This window comes from Oncorhynchus clarkii, chromosome 31 (assembly GCF_045791955.1).
Source record: "Oncorhynchus clarkii lewisi isolate Uvic-CL-2024 chromosome 31, UVic_Ocla_1.0, whole genome shotgun sequence".
Taxonomy (NCBI): domain Eukaryota; kingdom Metazoa; phylum Chordata; class Actinopteri; order Salmoniformes; family Salmonidae; genus Oncorhynchus; species Oncorhynchus clarkii.
In genome coordinates, this window is record NC_092177.1 from 37,659,255 (window position 1) to 37,682,455 (window position 23,201).

The 23,201-nt window shown below is 41.0% G+C and overlaps 1 pseudogene; it reads left to right on the top strand.

Annotated features, from left to right (window-relative positions):
- LOC139391012 (glycine receptor subunit beta-like) overlaps positions 1–23,201 on the top strand; it is a 51,414-nt pseudogene that overhangs the window by 11,644 nt on the left and 16,569 nt on the right.

Consider the following 23,201-nt stretch of genomic DNA (forward strand, 5'->3'; position numbering starts at 1 on the left):
AACATTTCTGTCCGATAGCTCATTCAAGGACACCGTAGCAATGCCCGGAAAAAGTGGATTTTTCAGCACAAATTGAGGTCGCTGCTCGGGCTCCAAATGACCTATCGAGACGAAACTCGGGATTCATAGTCACCTCAGCTAGCCCTACACATAATGTCAACTGGACCCGTAGCTAGAACGTAACTACGTGGTTTATGTTTTTACTATGGTTTAAACAGAAGGCGCTGTGAATTTTGGGCCTGCTCTGAAATATGTGATAGTTGGCTTCTAAACCGAATTGGACAAAGTGGATTTGGCGTCAGAATCATATTTTATTGACTGATGGACGCTGACTTGCTGGCTGACTTTTGGACATTTGCAATATGATTAAACAGTGAAAAACCATCAACAAATGAACATGATGAAATCAACACAACGAGCGATGGAGAGGAACCACTATCACTGCCTGGCCATCCCGAGTTCATCGGGCCAGTCAGTTTCGCATTTCTGCAGTATTTTTGAGCATGTCAAATTCGTGATGGTAAATGCCCATTGAAACATATTGGAAATGGACAGCCGTGCTCCTGGTGATCGGAACAGGTTACCAGGAGCCCATTTTTTTTAATGCCTTTAGGGGGGTTCAAGGGGTCCACGGCTGGGTAGGGAGCCCCCTCCCCCACCTGTGCCCATCCAGTAGGGCCCCTATTTGTCATCATACATGACAAATAGACCTAGGTTGATTCAGGGCTAGGGGGCACTATTTTTAAGTTTGGAAAAATAACGTTCCCAAATTAAACGGCCTATTTCTCAGGACCAGATGCTAGAATATGCATATAATTGACAGCTTAGGATAGAAAACACTCTAAAGTTTGCAAAAATGTAATTGTCTGTGAGTATAACAGAACTGATATTGCAGGCAAAAGCCTGAGAAAAATCCAATCAGGAAGTGACTCTTATTTTGAAACATCTGTGTTCCTACGCATCCCTATTGACCATTGAAAGGGATATCAACCAGATTCCTTTTTCTATGGCTTCCCTAAGGTGTCTACAGCATTTAGACATAGTATCAGGCCTTTATTTTGAAGAATGAGCGTGAACGACCACATTACGTAAGTGGTCAGGTGGGGGCTCTCAGAGTGATTTTTGTGCAAAAGAGAGAGGTTGATATGTTATCGAATAGATATTTGAAAAACACCTTGAGGATTGATTATAAAGAAACGTTTGCCATGTTTCTGTCGACATTATGGATATAATTTTGAATTTTTGTCTGCGTTGTTGTGACCGCTATTTCCGGTGGATTCCTGGGCATAACGCACCAAACTAACGGAGGTGTTTGGATATAAAAAATATCTTTATGAAACAAAAGGAACATTTGCTGTCTAACTGGTAGTCTCGTGAGTGAAAACATCTGAAGATCATCAAAGGTAAATGGTTAATTTGATTGCTTTTCTGATTTTCGTGACCAAGCTTCCTGATGCTAAGTGTACATGATGCTATGCTAGGCTATCGATAAACTTACACAAACGCTTGTATTGCTTTGGCTGTAAAGCATCATTTCAAAGTCTGAGACGACAGGGTGATTAACAAATGGCTAAGCTGTGTTTCTCTATATTTCACTTGTGATTTCATGAATAAGAATATTTTCTAGTAATATTTTTTGACTGTTGCGCTATGCTATTCATCGGTTGCTGATGACAAATATACCGGATCCGGGATGGGTGGTTCTAAGAGGTTTTTAACATCGTGATATATGCAGTGGGGCAAAAAAAGTATTTAGTCAGCCACCAATTGTGCAAGTTCTCCTACTTAAAAATATGAAAGAGGACTGTAATTTTCATCACAGGTACACTTCAACTATGACAGACAAAATGAGAAAAAAAATCCAGAAAATCACATTGTAGGATTTTTTATGAATTTATTTACAAATTATGGTGGAAAATAAGTATTTGGTCAATAACAAAAGTTTATCTCAATACTTTGTTATATACCCTTTGTTGGCAATGACATAGGTCAAATGTTTTCTGTAAGTCTTCACAAGGTTTTCACACACTGTTGCTGGTATTTTGGCCCATTCCTCCATGCAGCTCTCCTCTAGAGCAGTGATGTTTTTGGGCTGTTGCTGGGCAACACGGACATTCAACTCCCTCCGATGATTTTCTATGGGGTTGAGATCTGGAGACTGGGTAGGCCACTCCAGGACCTTGAAATGCTTCTTACGAAGCCAGGGCGTTGGGCGGTGTGTTTGGGATCATTGTCATGCTGAAAGACCCAGCCACGTTTCATCTTCAATGCCCTTGCTGATGGAAGGAGGTTTTCACTCAAAATCTCACGATACATGGCCCATTCATTCTTTCCTTTACACGGATCAGTCGTCCTGGTCCCTTTGCAGAAAAACAGCCCCAACCCATGATGTTTCCACCCCCATGCTTCACAGCAGGTATGGTATTATTTGGATGCAACTCAGCATTCTTTGTCCTCCAAACACGACGAGTTGAGTTTTTACCAAAAAGTTATATTTTGGTTTCATCTGACCATATGACATTCTCCCAATCTTCTTCTGGATCATCCAAATGCTCTCTAGCAAACTTCAGACGGGCCTGGACATGTACTGGCTTAAGCAGGGGGACACGTCGGGCACTGCAGGATTTGAGTCCCTGGCGGCGTAGTGTGTTACTGATGGTAGGCTTTGTTTCTTTGGTCCCAGCTCTCTGCAGGTCATTGACAAGGTCCCCCCGTGTGGTTCTGGGATTTTTGCTCACCGTTCTTGTGATCATTTTGACCCCTCGGGTGAGATCTTGCGTGAATCCCCAGATCGAGGGAGATTATCAGTGGTCTTGTATGTCTTCAATTTCCTAATAATTGCTCCCACAGTTGATTTCTTCAAACCAAGCTGCTTACCTATTGCAGATTCAGTCTTCCCAGCATGGTGCAGGTATACAATTTTGTTTCTGGTGTCCTTTGACAGCTCTTGGTCTTGGCCATAGTGGAGTTTGGAGTGTGACTGTTTGAGGTTGTGGACAGGTGTCTTTTATACTGATAACAAGTTCAAACAGGTGCCATTAATACAGGTGCCATTAATACATTAATACTCCTCTGAAGGACAGAGGAGGCTCTTAAAGAAGAAGTTACAGGTCTGTGAGAGCCAGAAATCTTGCTTGTTTGTAGGTGACCAAATACTTATTTTCCACCATAATTTGCTAATAAATTCATTAAAAATCCTACAATGTGATTTTCTGGATTTTTTTCCTCATTTTGTCTGTCATAGTTGAAGTGTACCTATGATGAAAATTACAGGCCTCTCTCATCTTTATACGTGGGAGAACATGCACAATTGGTGGCTGACTAAATACTTTTTTGCCCCACTGTATCATTTGGGCAGTATTAATTCCATTTGGACATGGTTCACTGACTTTTTGTTTCGGAAGCCGACTTCCTATGATCATATATGGCAAATGGACATAACATTCTGATTTGGCACTTTCAATACTTATATATTGCATTTGGACGTTTTGTATTGCATTTGGCAATGGTTCACTGACCTTTGTCTTTGACTTTCAGACTTCCTATGATAGCATATTGCAAATGGACAAAACATACACCTATGGACAACTCAATAAAATATGACAAAGGTATGTTCATACAGTTCTTATACATTATTATTGACAAAAAAATCTAAATTCATTTTGAAAAAGGGTCCAAAAAGCACTTCTGTGCTTCTGAGCTTTTTAAATACTAGTCGGTCATTTACACCTCGGCTGAATGCTCCTCTCTGCTGCACGCCCACCATAGTTAATACATTCATTTTCACTTTGAGGCACAGTTGCCTGGAGAGGATGACTAATTTGATGTTGCAGTGGACAATAAATCCCCACAATGTTTTATAAGGCATCTCCGACTCTAGTTTTCCTCTTTGATTACACTTGGTGGATGTGTTAAACCTTTGCCAAATTCATAGTGGCAGACATGTGGTTGATACCCGGCCGTGGAGAATACATTTCATCTTTAGAGATATACAAAAATCAGGTGTGAAATTTGGAATGCAACAGATGTTGGTTAAGTTAATGTCAGGGTATAGTTAAAGATAAGCCTGTTAAACATACTATTATGGTAAGTTGTTAAAGGCCCAGTGCAGTCAAAATTGTTATTTGCCTTTATTTTATATACTGTATATTTCCACACTATCTGGTTGGAATAATACTGTTAAATGAGGATAATGCCCATTATTGTAAGAGCTTTTTGGAGAAAAAAACACCTGAAAGTTCAGCCTGTTTTGGTGGGATGAAGTTTTAGCCTGCCTTGACTTCACCAGGCTGGCTCTGCCAATGACAGATAGTTTTCCCCTCCCCTTTCCGACCACTCCCTGACAGGCCTAGCAAAATTCTTGCTTTAGAAAATTGCTTTGAAGTTACAGTATTTTTTGTTTCTTTTTGAACATTTTAATTGAAAACAATTACAGTAAGGTACTTAATTTTTACCCGGAAATTATATGTGACTGACCGGCTCGATTCACCATTTTGAAATGGTGTTTTTTACAATGGATAAAAGTAGCGACTCAGAGCTAGAACATGGTATATCATACATTCAATTTGAGGAACAATGGGAAAGTAATTCCGCTTTGAAAGTTTATAACACTTTTGCAGTTTTACTATGTGATATATTTTCTAAAAAGCCTCGTTCGAAAGGATTACCTCCACATACTGTCTAGCTCATGTTATGACAGCATGCTACATGGCAGACCAATCTGAACTCATCTCTCGGCATGTTCAGCCCATCCATTATCTCAGCCAATCATGGCTAGCGGGAAGGTTCTTGACTTTTTTCGTGTCTAAACTTACTAGGCTCGTAATTTAACAATTGTATTAGTATTTTCAGATGGCATATCCTGTTGAGGCTAGGGGGCAGCATTTTCACTTTTGGATGAAAGGCGTGCCCAGAGTAAACGGCCTCCTACTCTTTCCCAGATGGGAATATATGCATATTATTATTACTGGTGGATAGAAAACACTCTGAAGTTTCTAACACTGTTTGAATTATGTCTGTGAGTATAACAGAATTCATATGGCAGACAAAAACCTGAGAAGAAATCCAAACAGGAAGTGAGAACTCAATTTAGAAAACAGTGCCATTGGATGTCCACCTTAGATATGGATGAGCATGGTGGGGCTCATAATAGCTCTTTGAGTGGGTGGTCTGGCAGAAATCCTCTGTCTCATTACGCGCGATCACAAGAGAGTGTCCTCCCGTTCCTATGCTTTTCTTCAGACATTGAAATTCTCCGGTTGGAACCTTATTGCTGATTAATGTTTAAAACATCCTAAATATGGATTGCATACATCATTTGACTTGTTTCTACGACCTGTAACGGAACTTTTTGAGTTTTTGACTGGAGGAATTGCTCATGCTTTTTGAGGGTTGAATGCTGGGCTGAACAAGCTAACAGCAAGTGGCCAAATTATGGGCTTTTTGGAACTTTATGGAACAAATCAGTCATTTATTGTCGAACTGCGATTCCTGGAGCTGCCTTCTGATGAAGATATTCAAAGGTAAGTGAATATTTATAGTGTTTTTTGTAGCTTCTGTTGATGCCAAAATGGCGTCTATTTCTTTGGGTTCTGAGCGCCGTTCTCAGCTGATTCTTTTTCCGTAAAGTAAAAAAAAGAAAAATCTGACACAGCGGTTGCATAGAGGATACATTTATCTTTAATTCTGTGAATAACACTTGCATCTTTTATCAATGTTTGTTGTGAGTATTTCTGCAAAATCACTGGATTTTTTGGAATCAAAACATTACTGCACGTAACGCACCAATGTAAACTGAGATTTTTATATATATATATATATATATATATGCACATTATCGAACAAAACACACAATACATGTATAACATGATGTCCTATGAGTGTCATCTGATGGAGATAATCAAAGGTTAGTGATTCATTTTATCTATATTTATGCTTTTGTGACTGTGAAATGTCGCTGTGTGTTTTTGAATTTGGTGGTCATCTAACATAAATATATGTTGTGTTTTCGCTGTAAAACATTTTAAAAATCAGACACGATGGGTAGATTAACAAGATGTTTATCTTTCATTTGCTGTATTGGACTTGTTAATGTGTGAAAGTTAAATATTTCTAAATAATATGTTTTTCTTTTCAGCTGAATGGGAGGGCGTGTTCCCTTTAGGGAACTCCTTGTGCCACCCTAGCCCCAACATTAAGGCACTTGAAAGTTCACATGTTCCAGGAGGCATTTCTGCCCAAATGTGTTTATTTTTTTATTAAAATATGCTTTATGTTTGAATGGCTCACATATGATATTGAGATAAAAACGGCTGCATTGGACCTTTAATCTTACTTCTACCCCCTCCTTTTTCGAAAATTCTGTTAAAAATCGCGCAACTTTTCAGCGTCCTGCTACTCATGCCAGGAATATAGTATATGCATATGATTAGTATGTGTGGATAGAAAACACTCTGAAGTTTATAAAACTGGTTAAATCACGGCTGTGACTATAACAGATCGTGTGTTTCATTGAAAAACGCAAGAAAAACTGCTCTCTGAAAGCTAAAAATAATTTCCATAAGTCACTTCCACCAGTTGTTAAAAGAGAACAGAATTTAATATCGATCTGCCTGAAATTCATACAAATTCCGCACGATGGCGCCATTGTCCTCATTTTCAATTGAATTAATTGTTGGAAAATCCATCTATCTGACCTCCATTTTCCCAGTCTTCACCCGGATGCAGTTGAGGAAGATATTAGAAGCCATTGTTTTGCAAGTGAAGACAGCGTTTAAAAACGATGATTTTTTCTGAATGACACAGCTTCCATACAAAGCTATTTTGGGTATATATGGACCGATTTAAACGAAAAAAAGACCCAATAGTGATGTTTATGGGGCATATAGGAGTGCCAAGAAAGAAGCTCGTCAAAGGTAAGGAATGTTTTATATTTTATTTCTGCGTTTTGGGTAGCGCCGGCTACCGCAAAATCTGTTGTTTACGTGTCGTGCTGGCATTTTGGGGGGTGCATACTATAAAATAGTAGCTTCTGATGCTTTCGCCGAAAAGCATTTTAAAAATCTGACTTGCTGGCTAGGTTCACAACGAGTGTAGCTTTAATTCAATACCCTGCTTGTGAATTTTGATCAAAGATTGAGTTGTAACGAGTACATTTAGCATTTAGCGTAGCGCATTTGCATTTCCAGGGGCATACTTGAGACGTCTGCGTCTCAAGTATGGTCAAGAAGTTAAGGCCATAATGTATTGCAGAGGTGTCAAACAAACTTTGCCCCAGGCGCCGCATTCGGTCTTCAACGAGGGCCACACTGAAAATTGGTTATACTTTTGTATATATAGTGTATGTGGACACCCCTTCAAATGATTGGATTTGCAATTTCAGCCACAACTATTGCTGACAGGTTTATACAACTGTACACACAGCCATGCAATCTCCATAGACAAACATAGGCAGTAGATTGGCCTTACTGAAGAGCTCTGTGACTTTCAATGTGCCACCGTCATAGAATGCCAGTTCGTCAAATTTCTGCCCTGCTAGAGCTGCCCCGGTCAAACTGTAAGTGCTGTTATTGTGTAGTGGAAATGTCTAGGAGCCACAATGGCTCAGCCAAGAAGTGGTATGCCACACCAGCTCACAGAATGGGACCGGCGAGTTTGGAGAAGGCCCTTTCCTGATTCAGCATAACAATGCTTCCATTCACAAAACGAGGTCCATACAGTGTGGAAGAACTTGACTGGCCTGCACAGAGCCCTGACCTCAACCCCATCAAACACCTTTGGGTTGAATTGGAATGCTGATTGCGATCTAGGCCTAATCGCCCAACATCAGTGCCCGAACTCACGTGGCTGAATGGAAGTAAGTCCCCACAGCAATGTTCCAACATCTAATGGAGTCTGTTATAGAAGCAAAGGAGGGACCAACTCCATATTAATGCCCATGATTTTGGAATGTGACGTTCAGCGAGCAGGTGTTCACATACTTTTGATCATGTGTATTTCCTCTCTGTCAGTTTTCGATACTCCCTGACTGTCTAGCTCTAATTTAGGTGATTATTAGTGAGCTGGACACAGTATAAATGTAGGTCCATTATCATTTCTACACAGTTTCGAATTGGTTTTAGTCATTTTAAAGTATATTGAGTGAGCTCCCCCTCAAAAGAAAAAATCATAATAAATCAAACCACCCGCTTGCCGCATTGAATACCCTACAGCTGAAGAACTATCGGACATTTTGTTTATGAATTTATACTGTTAATGAAGATGGTTAAAAAAAACTGTTAATTAAACTGATAAAAAAATTAACAAGGCACACACACATAGACACAGCTAGTGTGTTTGGAGATTATTTGACAGGACATCCGTCTCCATGTTTTGCACTAATAGCCCCTCCCTACACCTGCTCTTCAACAGAATTTGGCATACACCACAACAGAATGTTACATAAAGCGTCACTGAGTGAAATGTTCTCGTAAACAATTATGGTCTGAGCTCTTAATTAGGCTTTTGCATCATTCCTTGTTGCTGTATTGATAACCCTTTGAATCATTGCAACACCCCTACCTAAACAGTTCATTTCATGTTACCATTGTATTGATTGCTCTAAATAGAAATACAATCAGCCTTTCTCTGCATCTGTAGAACCTAAGAATATCATGTTGAAGTAACTTGGTCTATGTTTACACAGGCAGCCCAATTCTGATTTTTTTTATTCTCCCATTAATTGGTCTTTTGACCAATCACATCAGATGTTTTCATATCCGATATTCTTCAGAAGACCAGTTAATAAATAAAATATCAGAATTGGTCTGCCTGTGTAAAGGCAGCCCAATTCTTGTTTGTAATCAGTTGGTAGAGTTCGTGGGAAGAAGTCAGCCATGTTGTTAGCAGTCTGAACTACCTGTTAACACTTCCAATTGACTAATGATGAATAGTAATCACACTTTTTTGACATTTAACTCCAGAAAGTCAGGTTTGCTTGTCAAATATTAATCAGAGCAAGTCTGACTACTTGTTGCTGCAGATTCTGGTTCAACAATCTGTGCCGGCCTCGACTGGGAGATCCATGAGATGACTGTAGGTTTTAAAAAACAGAAATAAATAATTCAAAATAACAAACTGGCTTTATTTAGAAGTTAGAGACGTCTCACCCCATGTTCTTGAATGGCCTTTTTTCTTGCTCATTTTATGTTATTTGAAAACGAAATCTCCAAAATCTTGTTATTTTTTAACTAAGTGGCTATTATTAATTTAGAATTATATAAAAGCCCATTGGATATTCTCACATATATATTATTAACTCCGTTATTAGCAGGACGACAAATTCAGCAAAAAAAGATATGTCCCTTTTTCAGGACCCTGTCTTTCAAAGATAATTAGTAGAAATCCAAATAACTTCACAGATTTTCATTGTAAAGGACTTAAACACTGTTTCCCATGCTTGTTCAATGAACCATAAACAATGAATGAACATGCACCTGTGGAATGGTCGTTAAGACACTAACAGCTTACAGACGGTATGCAATTAAGGTCACAGTTATGAAAACTTAGGACATCAAAGAGGCCTTTCTACTGACTCTGAAAAACACCAAAAGAAAGATGCCCAGGTTCCCTGCTCATCTGAGTGAACATGCCTTAGGTATGCTGCAAGGAGGAATGAGGACTGCAGATGTGGCCAGGGCAATAAATTGCAATGTCCGTACTGTGAGACGCCTAAGAGAGCACTACAGGGAGACAGGATGGACAGCTGATCGTCCTCGCAGTGGCAGACCACATGGATTGGTACATACGAACATAACATCTGCGGTACAGGTACAGGATGGCAACAACATCTGCCCGAGTTACACCAGGAACACACAATCCCTCCATCAGTGCTCAGACTGTCCGCAATAGGCTGAGAGAGGCTGGACTGAGGGCTTGTAGGCCTGTTGTAAGGCAGGTCCTCACCAGACATCACCGGCAACAATGTCGCCAATGGGCACAAACCCATCGTCGCTGGACCAGACAAGACTGGCAAAATGGCAAAAACTGCTCTTCACTGACAAGTTGCGGTTCTGTCTCACCAGGGGTGATGGTTGGATTTGCGTTTATCGTCAAAGAAATTAGCGTTATATCGAGGCCTGTACTCTGGAGTGGGATCGTTTTGGAGGTGTCATGGTCTGGGGCGGTGTGTCACAGCATCATCGGACAGAGCTTGTTGTCGTTGCAGGCAATCTCAACGCTGTGCGTTACACGGAAGACATCCTCCTCTCTCATGTGGTACCCTTCCTGCAGTCTTATCCTGACATGACCCCGCAGCATGACAATGCCACGCCATACTGCTCAATATGTGTGTTTTCCTGACAGGAATGTCAGTGTTCTGCCATGGCCAGCGAAGAGCCTGGATCTCAATCCCATTGAGCACGCCTGGGACCTTTTGGATCAGAGAGTGAGGGCTAGGGCCATTCCCCCCCAGAAATGTCAGGGAACTTGCAGGTGGAAGAGTAGGATAACATTTCACGGCAAGTCTGGTGCAGTCCATGAGGAGGAGATGCACTGCAGTACTTAATATAGCTGGTGGCCACACCAGATACTGACTGTTACTTTTGATTTTGACCCCCCCCCCCCCCTTTGTACAGGGACACATTAATCCATTTCTGTTAGTCACATTTCTGTGGAACTTGTTCAGTTTATGTCTCAGTTGTTGAATCTCGTTATGTTCACACAAATATTTACACATGTTAAGTTTGCTGAAAATAAACGCAGTTGACAGTGAGAGGACGTTTCTTTTTTTGCTGAGTTTACGGTATTTAGGGTAATATATGAACTTTACATTGATCCATAACGTTAGCTCAGCTATTGGTTAGCATAGCTGTGGGCCAGGTCTTTTGTGTCCTGGATTTCTCTGTTGTCTTTTTGCCTGGATTTAGCTTAAATATTTTAAACTTGCAAACATTCAAGGACAAATCTCTCCATTACTGACAACAACCACAAGACTAAGGTTTTACCATGTTTTTGTGTTCCCAACTGTGAACATAACAGGATTACAGAGTGAACATCTTCCTGAGGTAGCGATGGAACGATCCCAGACTCAAGCTACCTCGGGACTTTAAGTCTGACTCGCTCACCGTGGATCCAAAGATGTTCAAATGCCTGTGGAAACCTGATCTGTTCTTCGCTAACGAGAAGAGTGCCAACTTCCACGACGTCACCCAGGAGAACATTCTCCTCTTCATCTTCCGCAATGGTGACGTACTCATCAGTATGAGGTGAGTGTTACATTTATGTATTTTAGAAGAGAGACTTGTTGAACTTGAAGCATACATGTGTATTGCTAATCGTCCTATGGGGAAGAGGGGGATGAAACATTTAATTTGGCATTTACGGGGGGGGGGCGGTATTTCTGATTTTCCTTCTATACGAACTGTAACTCAGTAAAATCTTTGAAATTGTTGTTTATTTTTGTTCAGTATAAAAGCTAATAGTATTTCAACCACATAAATAGGCCTATTAATCACAGCTGAACTGACAATCTTATCAGAAACATGTTGGGATGTTTTCATGCTTTCTATTTTCCTTAAAACTGGTCAAACTGATGATATATGGACATTTTGACAATTCTTTCCAGTTTTTTAAAAGAAATTTTAATTTTCGATTTCGATTTTCTTTTAATGCAATTGCATTTTGACCATGGTCCGTAAGTGTTTTTGCTCCACGAAAGAAGCAGAGACGACAGAACCAATGTCAACTATATTGAAGCATTGAGCAAGGGTTTATTTCGTTTTCTACGGCAACATACTGTATATTGGCAGAAGATAAGCTGTATGTATCTAGTTATAGGCAAGTTGACTAAACACAAAGCCTACCAAATGTTGGAAATTAGAATCAGAAACCTCTTAATCTGTCAAATTGTTCTGCTGTCTCTGACTGTAACCTACAGCACATGTTCTCTATTAAGGGAAGGGAAAGGAAAGGGGATACCTAGTCAGTTGTATTAGCGGGATAAGGTTTGGTACGGGCCTCATTTTCCCTTCATCACATAGTACATAGTCGGGTGGTTGTGGATGGGTTATTAGCAATTGCGGGCAGGTGTGGATGAGCAAACGGCTGACCCGCGCACCACTAACACACACACAGACACACATTATTGAAAGCACCCCCCCCCTTCAGATGCCCACCATTTCCACTCTACCAGCTGGTTACAACTACTCTACTAGCTGGGTGGTCTTCCCTCACCCACTCTCTTTTTCTTCTCTCACTGCTAGTTTGTATTTTCCCACAGTACTCCACTCCGCTTCACCCAGCCCAAAGATTAGCACATTAAAAATGCTTTCCCCCACTAATACAGTCCAATGTTCATCTCCCCAGTCAGTTCTCCCTCTACTTGCTCCCCATCTGTCAAGACTTAGCCTCTGCTGAGTCCCCAACAACCGGATGTTCCGGTTTTTGGGGGAAATGTAATGGGAGCCTGTGACACGACTTCTACTTTTGGACGTTAACAAGGCGACACTCCATCTTAACAACAAATTTACTAGATTGGTTGAACAGCGCAGAAGCGAACCTCTAACATTTGTCTTCTTGTCAAGACCAGTATGTTGGGGATCTAGTTTCAGTCGCTTCTTTTACGCCTGCTATGTTAGGTTAGTCTAGACATGACATTAGTATTCCTTATCACCTGACAAGGTGGCATTAGCTGTTGTAACTACAGTATGATGTTTACTTTTGAACCTCTCACACTCTCAAGTACTGAAGCTTGGCTGCGTGACTGCGTAATTCCGATCCCATATTGGATGCCCCACACATGCATTTTCATGTCACTCAGGGCTAAAAGCTCGGAGTCACTCCCTAAGCTTACTGTGTTTGTGATGATCTACTGTAATGTGTGTACTGTGTATACACAGGATTGGATGGAGAAAGCTGTAAAAACACTAAAGTAACACCACCCTTTTCAGTGGTGTTGCATACCTCTAGAGTCTGGAGCACCCAAAAACAAAGCTTTCATGTGCAACTGGAAGGCTGGGAAATAAATATGCAACTCCGTCTCTGCTCACGCACAACAAAGGCGTCGCTTGCATTGAGAATTTATTCCCGGAGCCGACAAAAAAGCTTTTAAGAGCAGGAGGAACCGTCATTTTCAATCATTCAGCACTCTCCATTGTCTCTGAAATGATGAAATAGAGGCCCACATTCTGCTGAATAATGTAGCTTTGCGGTATTCATGAACAGATTTTGGGGGAAAGAGTTTTAGAAGTCTGAATCCCCAGCAGCTCTATCTCCATCTAGCTCATACTTAAAATCAAGGACACGGACATTTTTTTATATATTTTTCACATCAGTTTGACCAGTCTATACCATTTAAGAAACAATTGCAACTAACAGACGATAATTCCATTTATTTGCATAATTGTGGTTCTGCATTTTCTGTTCCCAGGTTGTCTGTCACTCTATCCTGTCCCCTGGACCTGACCCTGTTTCCCATGGATACGCAGCGCTGTAAGATGCAACTGCAGAGCTGTGAGTAACTGATAATGACTCAGTTTTACATGACCGTATATGGTATCCGTTAGAGAAGGAGCTCGCTATAATTATTCCTGAATTCATGTGAAAGGAATTTTTCAGTTAGAGACAAGGGTATTTTACAAATGTTCCATCCTGAGAATAAATCACTTTTCCCCCGGTTAACCTGGTATTTCCCGCCAAAACCGTAAGTGTCATTAAAAAGCATTATAAAGCATATAAATAGGCCTATGTCTGGATTTGATTAGAGCTTTGATCGAAAATTCAAGCCTGATGCTAGCGGAGTCTTATGAGCCATACATTAAATATATTTAATGAGCCCAAGCCCAAAAAAGCCCAAATGATTGTGCCATTATCCATTAAATACTGTATATGTTGTAGGCTACTGTACATAGTCTATCGGTAAATAGCCCACCCAATTTTACCTACCTCATCCCCATACTGTTTATATTTATTTACTTTTCTGCTCTTTTGCACACCAATATCTGTACATGACCATCTGATCGAATCAAATCAAACATTTTTTGTCACATACACATGGTTAGCAGATGTTAATGCGAGTGTAGCGAAATGCTTGTGCTTCTAGTTCCGACAATGCAGTAATAACCAACGAGTAATCTAACTAACAATTCCAAAACTACTACCTTATACACACAAGTGTAAAGGGATAAAGAATTTGTACATAAAGATATATGAATGAGTGATGGTACAGAGCGGCATAGGCAAGATGCAGTAAATGGTACAGTATATACATATGAGATGAGTATGTAAACAAAGTGGCATAGTTTAAAGTGGCTAGTGATACATGTATTACATAAAGATGCAGTAGATGATATAGAATACAGTACATACGTATACATATGAGAAATAATGTAGGGTATGTAAACATTATATTAAGTAGCATTGTTTAAAGTGGCTAGTGATATATTTTACATCAATTCCCATTATTAAAGTGGCTGGAGTTGAGTCAGTGTGTTGGCAGCAGCCACTCAATGTTAGTGGTGGCTGTTTAACAGTCTGATGGCCTTGAGATAGAAGCTGTTTTTCAGTCTCTCGGTCCCAGCTTTGATGCACCTGTACTGACCTCGCCTTCTGGATGATAGCGGGGTGAACAGGCAGTGGCTCGGGTGGTTGTTGTCCTTGATGATCTTTATGGCCTTCCTGTGACATCGGGTGGTGTAGGTGTCCTGGAGGGCAGGTAGTTTGCCCCCGGTGATGCGTTGTGCAGACCTCACTACCCTCTGGAGAGCCTTACGGTTGTGGGCGGAGCAGTTGCCGTACCAGGCGGTGATACAGCCCGACAGGATGCTCTCGATTGTGCATCTGTAGAAGTTTGTGAGTGCTTTTGGTGACAAGCCAAATTTCTTCAGCCTCCTGAGGTTGAAGAGGCGCTGCTGCACCTTCTTCACGATGCTTTCTGTGTGGGTGGACCAATTCAGTTTGTCTGTGATGTGTACGCAGAGGAACTTAACTTACTACCCTCTCCACTACTGTTCCATCGATGTGGATAGGGGGGTGTTCCCTCTGCTGTTTCCTGAAGTCCACAATCATCTCCTTAGTTTTGTTGACATTGAGTGTGAGGTTATTTTCCTGACACCACACTCCGAGGGCCCTCACCTCCTCCCTGTAGGCCGTCTCGTCATTGTTGGTAATCAAGCCTACCACTGTTGTGTCGTCCGCAAACTTGATGATTGAGTTGGAGGCGTGCGTGGCCACGCAGTCGTGGGTGAATAGGGAGTACAGGAGAGGGCTCAGAACACACCCTTGTGGGGCCCCAGTGTTGAGGATCAGCGGGGTGGAGAAGTTGTTACCTCCCCTCACCACCTGGGGGTGGCCCGTCAGGAAGTCCAGTACCCAGTTGCACAGGGCAGGGTCGAGACCCAGGGTCTCGAGCTTGATGATGAGTTTGGAGGGTACTTTGGTGTTAAATGCTGAGCTGTAGTCGATGAACAGCGTTCTCACATAGGTATTCCTCTTGTCCAGATGGGTTAGGGCAGTGTGCAGTGTGGTTGAGATTGCATCGTCTGTGGACCTATTTGGGCGGTAAGCAAATTGGAGTGGGTCTAGGGTGTCAGGTAGGGTGGAGGTGATATGGTCCTTGACTAGTCTCTCAAAGCACTTCATGATGACGGAAGTGAGTGCTACTAGGCGGTAGTCGTTTAGCTCAGTTACTTTAGCTTTCTTGGGAACAGGAACAATGGTGGCCCTCTTGAAGCATGTGGGAAAAGCAGACTGGGATAGCGATTGATTGAATATGTCCGTAAACACACCAGCCAGCTGGTCTGTGCATGCTCTGAGGGCGCGGCTGGGGATGCCGTCTGGGCCTGCAGCCTTGCGAGGGTTAACACGTTTAAATGTTTTACTCACCTCGGCTGCAGTGAAGGAGAGTCTGCATGTTTTGGTTGCGGGCCATGTCAGTGGCACTGTATTGTCCTCAAAGAGGGCAAAAAAGTTATTTAGTCTGCCTGGTAGCAAGACATCCTGGTCCGTGACTGGGCTGGTTTTCTTTTTGTAATCCGTGATTGACTGTAGACCCTGCCACATACATCTTGTATCTGAGCCGTTGAATTGCGATTCTACTTTGTCTCTATACTGACGCTTAGCTTGTTTGATTGCCTTGCGGAGGCAATAGCTACACTGTTTGTATTCGGTCATGTTTCCGGTCACCTTGCCCTGATTAAAAGCAGTGGTTCTCGCTTTCAGTTTCACGCGAATGCTGCCATCAATCCATGGTTTCTGGTTTGGGAATGTTTTAATTGTTGCTATGGGAATGACATCTTCAACGCACGTTCTAATGAACTCGCTCACCGAATCAGCGTATTCTTCAATGTTGTTGTTTGACGCAATACGAAACATATCCCAGTCCACGTGATGGAAGCAGTCTTGGAGCGTGGAATCAGATTGGTCGGACCAGTGTTGAACAGACCTCAGCGTGGGAGCTTCTTGTTTTAGCTTCTGTCTGTAGGCAGGGAGCAACAAAATGGAGTCGTGGTCAGGAGGGCGGGGGAGGGCCTTATATGCATCGTGGAAGTTAGAATAGCAATGATCCAAGGTTTTACCAGCCCTGGTTGCGCAATCGATATGCTGATACAATTTAGGGAGTCTTGTTTTCAGATTAGCCTTGTTAAAATCCCCAGCTACAATGAAGGCAGCCTCAGGATATGTGGATTCCAGTTCGCAAAGAGTCAAATAAAGTTTGTTCAGAGCCATCGATGTCGCTGCTTGGGGGGGAATATATACGGCTGTGATTATAATCTAAGAGAATTCCCTTGGTAGATAATGCGGTCGACATTTGGTTGTGCGGAATTCTAAATCAGGTGAACAGAAGGACTTGAGTTCCTGTATGTTGTTGTGACCACACCACGTCTCTTTAACCATAAAGCATACGCCCCCGCCGCTCTTCTTACCAGAAAGATGTTTGTTTCTGTCGGCGCGATGCGTGGAGAAACCAGCTGGCTGCACCGACTCCGATAGCATCTCTCGAGTGAGCCATGTTTCCGTGAAGCAAAGAACGTTACAGTCCCTGATGTCCCTCTGGAATGCTACCCTTGCTCGGATTTCATCAACCTTGTTGTAAAGAGACTGGACATTGGCGAGAAATATGCTAGGGAGTGGTGCGCGATGTGCCCGTCTCCGGAGTCTGACCAGAAGACCGCTTCGTTTCCCTCTTTTACAAAGTCATTTTTTTGGGTCGCAGGCTGGGATCCATTCCGTTGTCCTGGGTGAAAGGCAGAACACAGGATCCACTTCGCGAAAGTCATATTCTTGGTCGTACTGATGGTGAGTTGACACTGCTCTTATATTCAGTAGTTCTTCTCGACTGTATGTAATGAAACCTAAGATGACCTGGGGTACCAATGTCAGAAATAACACGTAAAAAAACTAAAAACGGCATAGTTTCCTAGGAACGCGAAGCGAGGCGGCCATCTCTGTCGGCGCCGGAAGTATATCATTTATCACTCGTGTTAATCTGCAAAATTGTAATTATTCGCCTACCTCCTCATGCCTTTTGCACACAATGTATATAGACTCTCTTTTTTTTCCACTGTGTTATTGAATTGTTAATTGTTTACTCCATGTGTAACTCTGTGTTGTCTGTTCACACTGCTATGCTTTATCTTGGCCAGGTCGCAGTTGTAAATGAGAACTTGTTCTCAACCTGGTTAAATAAAGGTGAAATAAAAAAAAAAAAAATTACGCACAACAGAAAAAACATAAAAGCCCATAGATGTAGCTGGGTATAGGCTCTTTTGTGTAAATAAATGAAACTACTGTAGCTCCAGTAGGCTAATCCTTTTCGGTGTGAACTGTATTACTGTACTATATTGTATTATATGGACTGGAATTATGCACTGTTCAAACCATGATTAAGCACGGAGAGAAAGAACATGGGATTCTGGTGCAGCACATGCGGCCTACAAAGTTACAAGGATAGGCTAGCAAATTTTATTTTCATTTTGAAAGATAATAGGGCCTATTTATATAATTAGTAGGCTGACGCATGTATACCTTTCATAATATTTCCCTTAATGTTATTAGTCTAGTAGGCTCTTTCACTGTTTATTATTGCTTCATTCCATCCTTGCTTTCAACAGTTAAATGAAATCAGGTCCGTTGTCCTTATCTCCATCATTCAAACGACATCCTTGAATATTATAGGACTAGAATTAGATGGAGAAGGCTTTAACTTCTCTTCACGATTCAATAGTTAGGGGTCTGAATAAATAACTGCTATAGCCTAAAGCCATTGCATGTTCGCTCTTCTTTCAAAGTACCTGTGATTTCCTATTGGCTGCTGTTTTTAACATTCAGCAAACAATCGTCTTTTGGTATAAGAAATGCTAAAAATGTCCTGCACGCTATTCTAGTCTAGCTTTTCCTGCATGGGACTCCAAGAGCTAAGGTGTGTTTTTTAAGGAGAGGCCAGCGGAGCACAGGTAAATGCATATTGCTCAAGAGACAGAGGCTATCAGTTAGAAGCTTATTATGCATAACTCATCATTAATTAGATCATTATAAGACTAATACTGAATTGAATGGATTACCTGAAAGAGGTAGGCTAGGACATTGATATATAGGGCTATATATCAGTAGAACGTGATGATCTATTTTGGATGCAATTTGAATGGAATTGATGGAGAGAGAAAAAGACTGCGAGAGAGTGCTCGTGCGTGCACTGATTTTAAAGCTACGATATTCGAGTGATAGGCTGTTTTTAAAACTCAGCAGCATCCATTTTTTTAAATTATAATCTTTACAACAACAAAAAAAGAGGTGACCCCGAAAGCCAGATGGAGATGGGTAAATTAAATACACATTCTGTCTTTATATTATAGACCAGGGATCATCTAGATTCAGCCTCCAGCCAATCTTTCTTGAGCAGATGGTCGGGGGCCGGAACATAATAAAACGAATATCTTTAGACTGTAAATTGACCGCAAGAAGTCTAAACAGATATTAGATTTGACTAAATCATAATCATTTCAAACCTTGGGGACATCGCCCTGTGTAGGGTGCTGTCTTTTGGACGGGACGTTAAAATTCAACATCCCTTGGCACTTATTGTAAGACTAGGGGTGTAATTGCTAAATTTCCAACCTGGCCACACTCCATCATTGGCACCTAATCATCCCCCTCATTCCTAATTGGCGTACACAACCGGTCAAAGGTTTTAGAACACCTACTCATTCAAGGGTTTTGAATGAGTAGGTGTTCTAGAATAATAGTGAAGTCATCAAAACTATGGAATCATGTAGTAACCAAAAAAGTGTTAAACAAATCTAAATATATTTTATAATTGAGATTCTTCAAATAGCCACCCTTTGCCTTGATGATAGCTTTACACACTTTTGGCATTCTCTCAACCAGCATCACCTGGAATGCTTTTCCAGCAGTCTTGATTTCGCACATATGCTGAGAACTTGTTGGCTGCTTTCCTTCACTCTGCAGTCCGACTCATCCCAAACCATCTCCATTTGGTTGATGTCGGGGATTGTGGAGGCCAGCTCATCTGATGCAGCACTCCATCATTCTACTTGTTGGTCAAATAGCCCTTACACAGTGGACATGTGTTGGGTTATTGTCCTTTTGAAAAACATATCATAGTCCTACTAAGCCAAACCAGATGGGATGGCGTATCGCTGCAGATTGCTGTGGTAGCCATGTTGGTTAAGTCTGTCTTGAATTCTAAATAAATCACAGACAGTCACCAGCAAAGCACCCTCACACCACAACACCATCTCTTCCATGCTTTACATTGGGAAATACACATGCAGAGATCATCCGTTCACCCACACCACGTCTCACAAAGCCACGGCGATTGGAACCAAAAATTTCAAATTTGTGCTCTAGACCAAAGGACAACTTTGGTCCATTGCGCGTGTTTCTTGGACCAAGCAAATTTATTTTTCTTATTGGTGTCCTTAGTAGTGGTTTCTTTGCAGCAATTTGACCATGAAGGCCTGATTCACACGTTCACCTCTGAACAGTTTATGTTGATGTGTATGTTACTTGAAATCTTTTTAGCATTTATTTGGGCTGCAATTTCTGAGGCTGGTAACTCTAATGAAATTATCCTCTGCAGCAGAGGTAACTCTGGGTCTTCCATTCCTGTGGCGGTCCTCATGAGAGCCAGTTTCATCATAGCGCTTGATGGTTTTTGTGACTGCACTTGAAGAAAGTTCTTGAAATTTTCCGTATTGATTGATCTTCATGTCTTAAAGTAATAATGAACGACATGTGTCTTTTCTTATTTGAGCTGTTTTTGCCATAATATTCCCCCCCCCACACACACACACCTTGGCTCAAACTCATTTAAGAAGACACACCTGTTAATTGTTATGTGTTCCAGGTGACTACAGTGATTTCTCCTTTAAAAGGTTTGTCATACTGCAGCACACATTGCAGGCTGCTGCAGAATTCTATGGCACGTTATTTAATTGTCAGTCATTTTTACCATTAATGCAAGTTAGTGCTAGTTTGACCACCAGAGGGCATCTTTGAGAAGCATTTGATAGTCTTCAACAATGGCTAGAGAATTGAAAACCTTTTTTTTTGTACCTTTATTTAACTAGGCAAGTCAGTTAAGAACAAAATCTTATTTTCAATGACGGCGGGTTAACTGCCTGTTTAGGGGCAGAACGACAGATGTGTACCTTGTCAGCTCGGGGATTTGAACTTGCAACCTTTCGGTTAATAGTCCAACTCTCTAGCCACTAGGCTACCCTGCCGCTATGAACATAGTTTATGGGGTTGATTTGAAGAAATCTAGCTTAATTAATTTGATTAATGTTATGGTGTTTCTATTCCAAGAAAAACAAAAATCAAAACCCTCAGGGTTTCCGTCAGATGGAATGGAAAATATGGCGCTGTACAACGTGACGGTCGGGAGTAGGCTACAGTACTAACAGCATAAGAGGATTCTAAATTCATATCTAAGGGGCATAACATTTCCACACCCTAATTGTAGTCTAACCAATACCCAAATGGAGATTCAGTGAAAATAAAAATCTAACTGATTTATCAAGACCAGTCTCCATGCTTGTTTCATAGCAGCGTGAAACAATATTGCTTCAAATCCTATTGCTTCTAACTTCAATATGCTTTTTAAATAAATATGGATGATGAAAATATGGTGATGTACAACGTGACGGTCGGGAGTAGGCTACAGTACTGGGCCATTCAGCTAAAGAATCCCTGTGTTGTGTGGGCACGCAGGAGACCGGGGTTCTTCCCCTGATTGGGAGTAAGGAGTAGGCTGTCCTTGTAAATAAGAATTTGTTCTTCACTGACTTGCCTAGTTAAATAAAGGTTACACTAAGAACATAACATTTCAACACTATAATTGTAGTCTAACCAATAGCCAAACGGAGATTCAGTAAAAATAAAAATCTCATTGATTTATCAAGACCAGTCCCCATGCTTGTCTCAGCGCAGCACGAAGCGGTGCTAAAATAGTTGTAGGCTATTGCTTTAAATCCTACTCCTTCTAATTTCAACATGCTCTTTAAATAAATAAGACCTATACCACTTTTAATATTATAAGATAATATATTAACGATACTTGAGGTTATTTCGTTGTTGTTTTTTTTTATGAAAGTGAGCGATTGTAATATGAATAAAGGGTCAAATAATATTTGTAAGGGCCAAAACATTTATTTCTGTTTTTATTTAACCCTAACCCAATGGGACTCCCAATCACGGTCGGATGTGATACATAATAATAATTATTGTATTTTTGTTTTTTGTTTTGTTTCGTTTTGTCTTTTCTGTTGGATTAAACTGAAATTTCAACCAATCATGGCCAGTTGTGATACAGCCAACCTAACTAAGAAATACATTCTCTCTCTACCTTTCTTCTATGCACGTCTATTGTCCAGCTACCTGCTAATATCCATAATGGCGCTGTACAACGTGACCGTGTGTGTTTCGAAAGAGTATTTTCCAGTAAGCAACCATTTGTTTACCTTCATTAGACAACTTTGTTCCAATATTTGTGTAATTCATTGGTATTTGTTACCTTAATAATTTGTTATGGATCCATAACTGAATAAACATCGGCATTTTGAAAGAGTATTTTTTTATTATTTTTATTAACGAAAGCATAAAGATGCTGATGAAGAAATACAGTACTGTCCAGTATATGCTTTTACATTTGGATAATAAAGCATTTAAAGCATTTTTTAGATATAAGCCACCTGCATTTGTTTATTAGCCTATAGCAGAACAGCATAACGGTCCGGACGGCTCTTGCTGTTCCTGGTGAGCAGTTGGTCAAATTCTGTTGTCAGAAGAGGACTGGAAATTTCAGGGTGAACCGACGACCTGATGAACCCGCCAGGTGTGTTGACTCTGCCTGTCGGAGGTGGAGTTCCAGAGCTCACAGTTGTGCCTGGCATGGATTGTGACTCCTCGCCCTCTTCAACGCATCATTCTCTGCCTGGCTCTGAACCAATGGATCAGCTGTCACCCGTATCTCTGCCCTCAGATAATGTGTCTCTTTCTGCTGGTCTGCCTTCAATGACTTGATCTCAGTCTTCAAAGTTTGAATCTGATCCATGTGCAGCTTAATCAGATGAACAGAATGGTAACGCCCTGAGCCCCCATCTATTATAGTGGCCTATGATAGAAACGGTAGATCAATTAAGAATTAAATGTGACTACAACACACAAATGCTGCATACACATTTTAAGAGTCTAGCAAAACAAACCTTTTTCATGGCAATCATGCAGGTTTTTTTTCGGTGTGGCCCATTGTCCAGCCCTTTGTCCACTTATCTCCACGGTTGGTTGTCGGCATGGTTGTATGCTCTAAAAAAATACACTTTCACACCTACAGTAGCCGGGCTATAAAGAGTCTATTGTCCTGCTAATCGGTCTACAAGTGTTTGAAATACCTGTTTTCAAAATGCTACCAGCTGTCCATCACTACTGTAAATAAAAACACAGCATCTTGTTTAAGTTCTTTGTAACCACAATGTCACAAATAATTTGTATCTACGTTTCCAATTACTTTTAGAGTTTGGATTTAAGTATAATGTGACGTGTTTAGTGAGAGGTCTAATGATTAAAAAAATATATATATTATTTGCTCTCCGAATTCATATCTAAAGGGCATTTTTCACACATTTTTCACACCATTATTAGTTACATTGTTTTAGTTTGAAAATGAAGACTGGCACTAAGAACAGCGGGTACATTTCCCAAGTCAG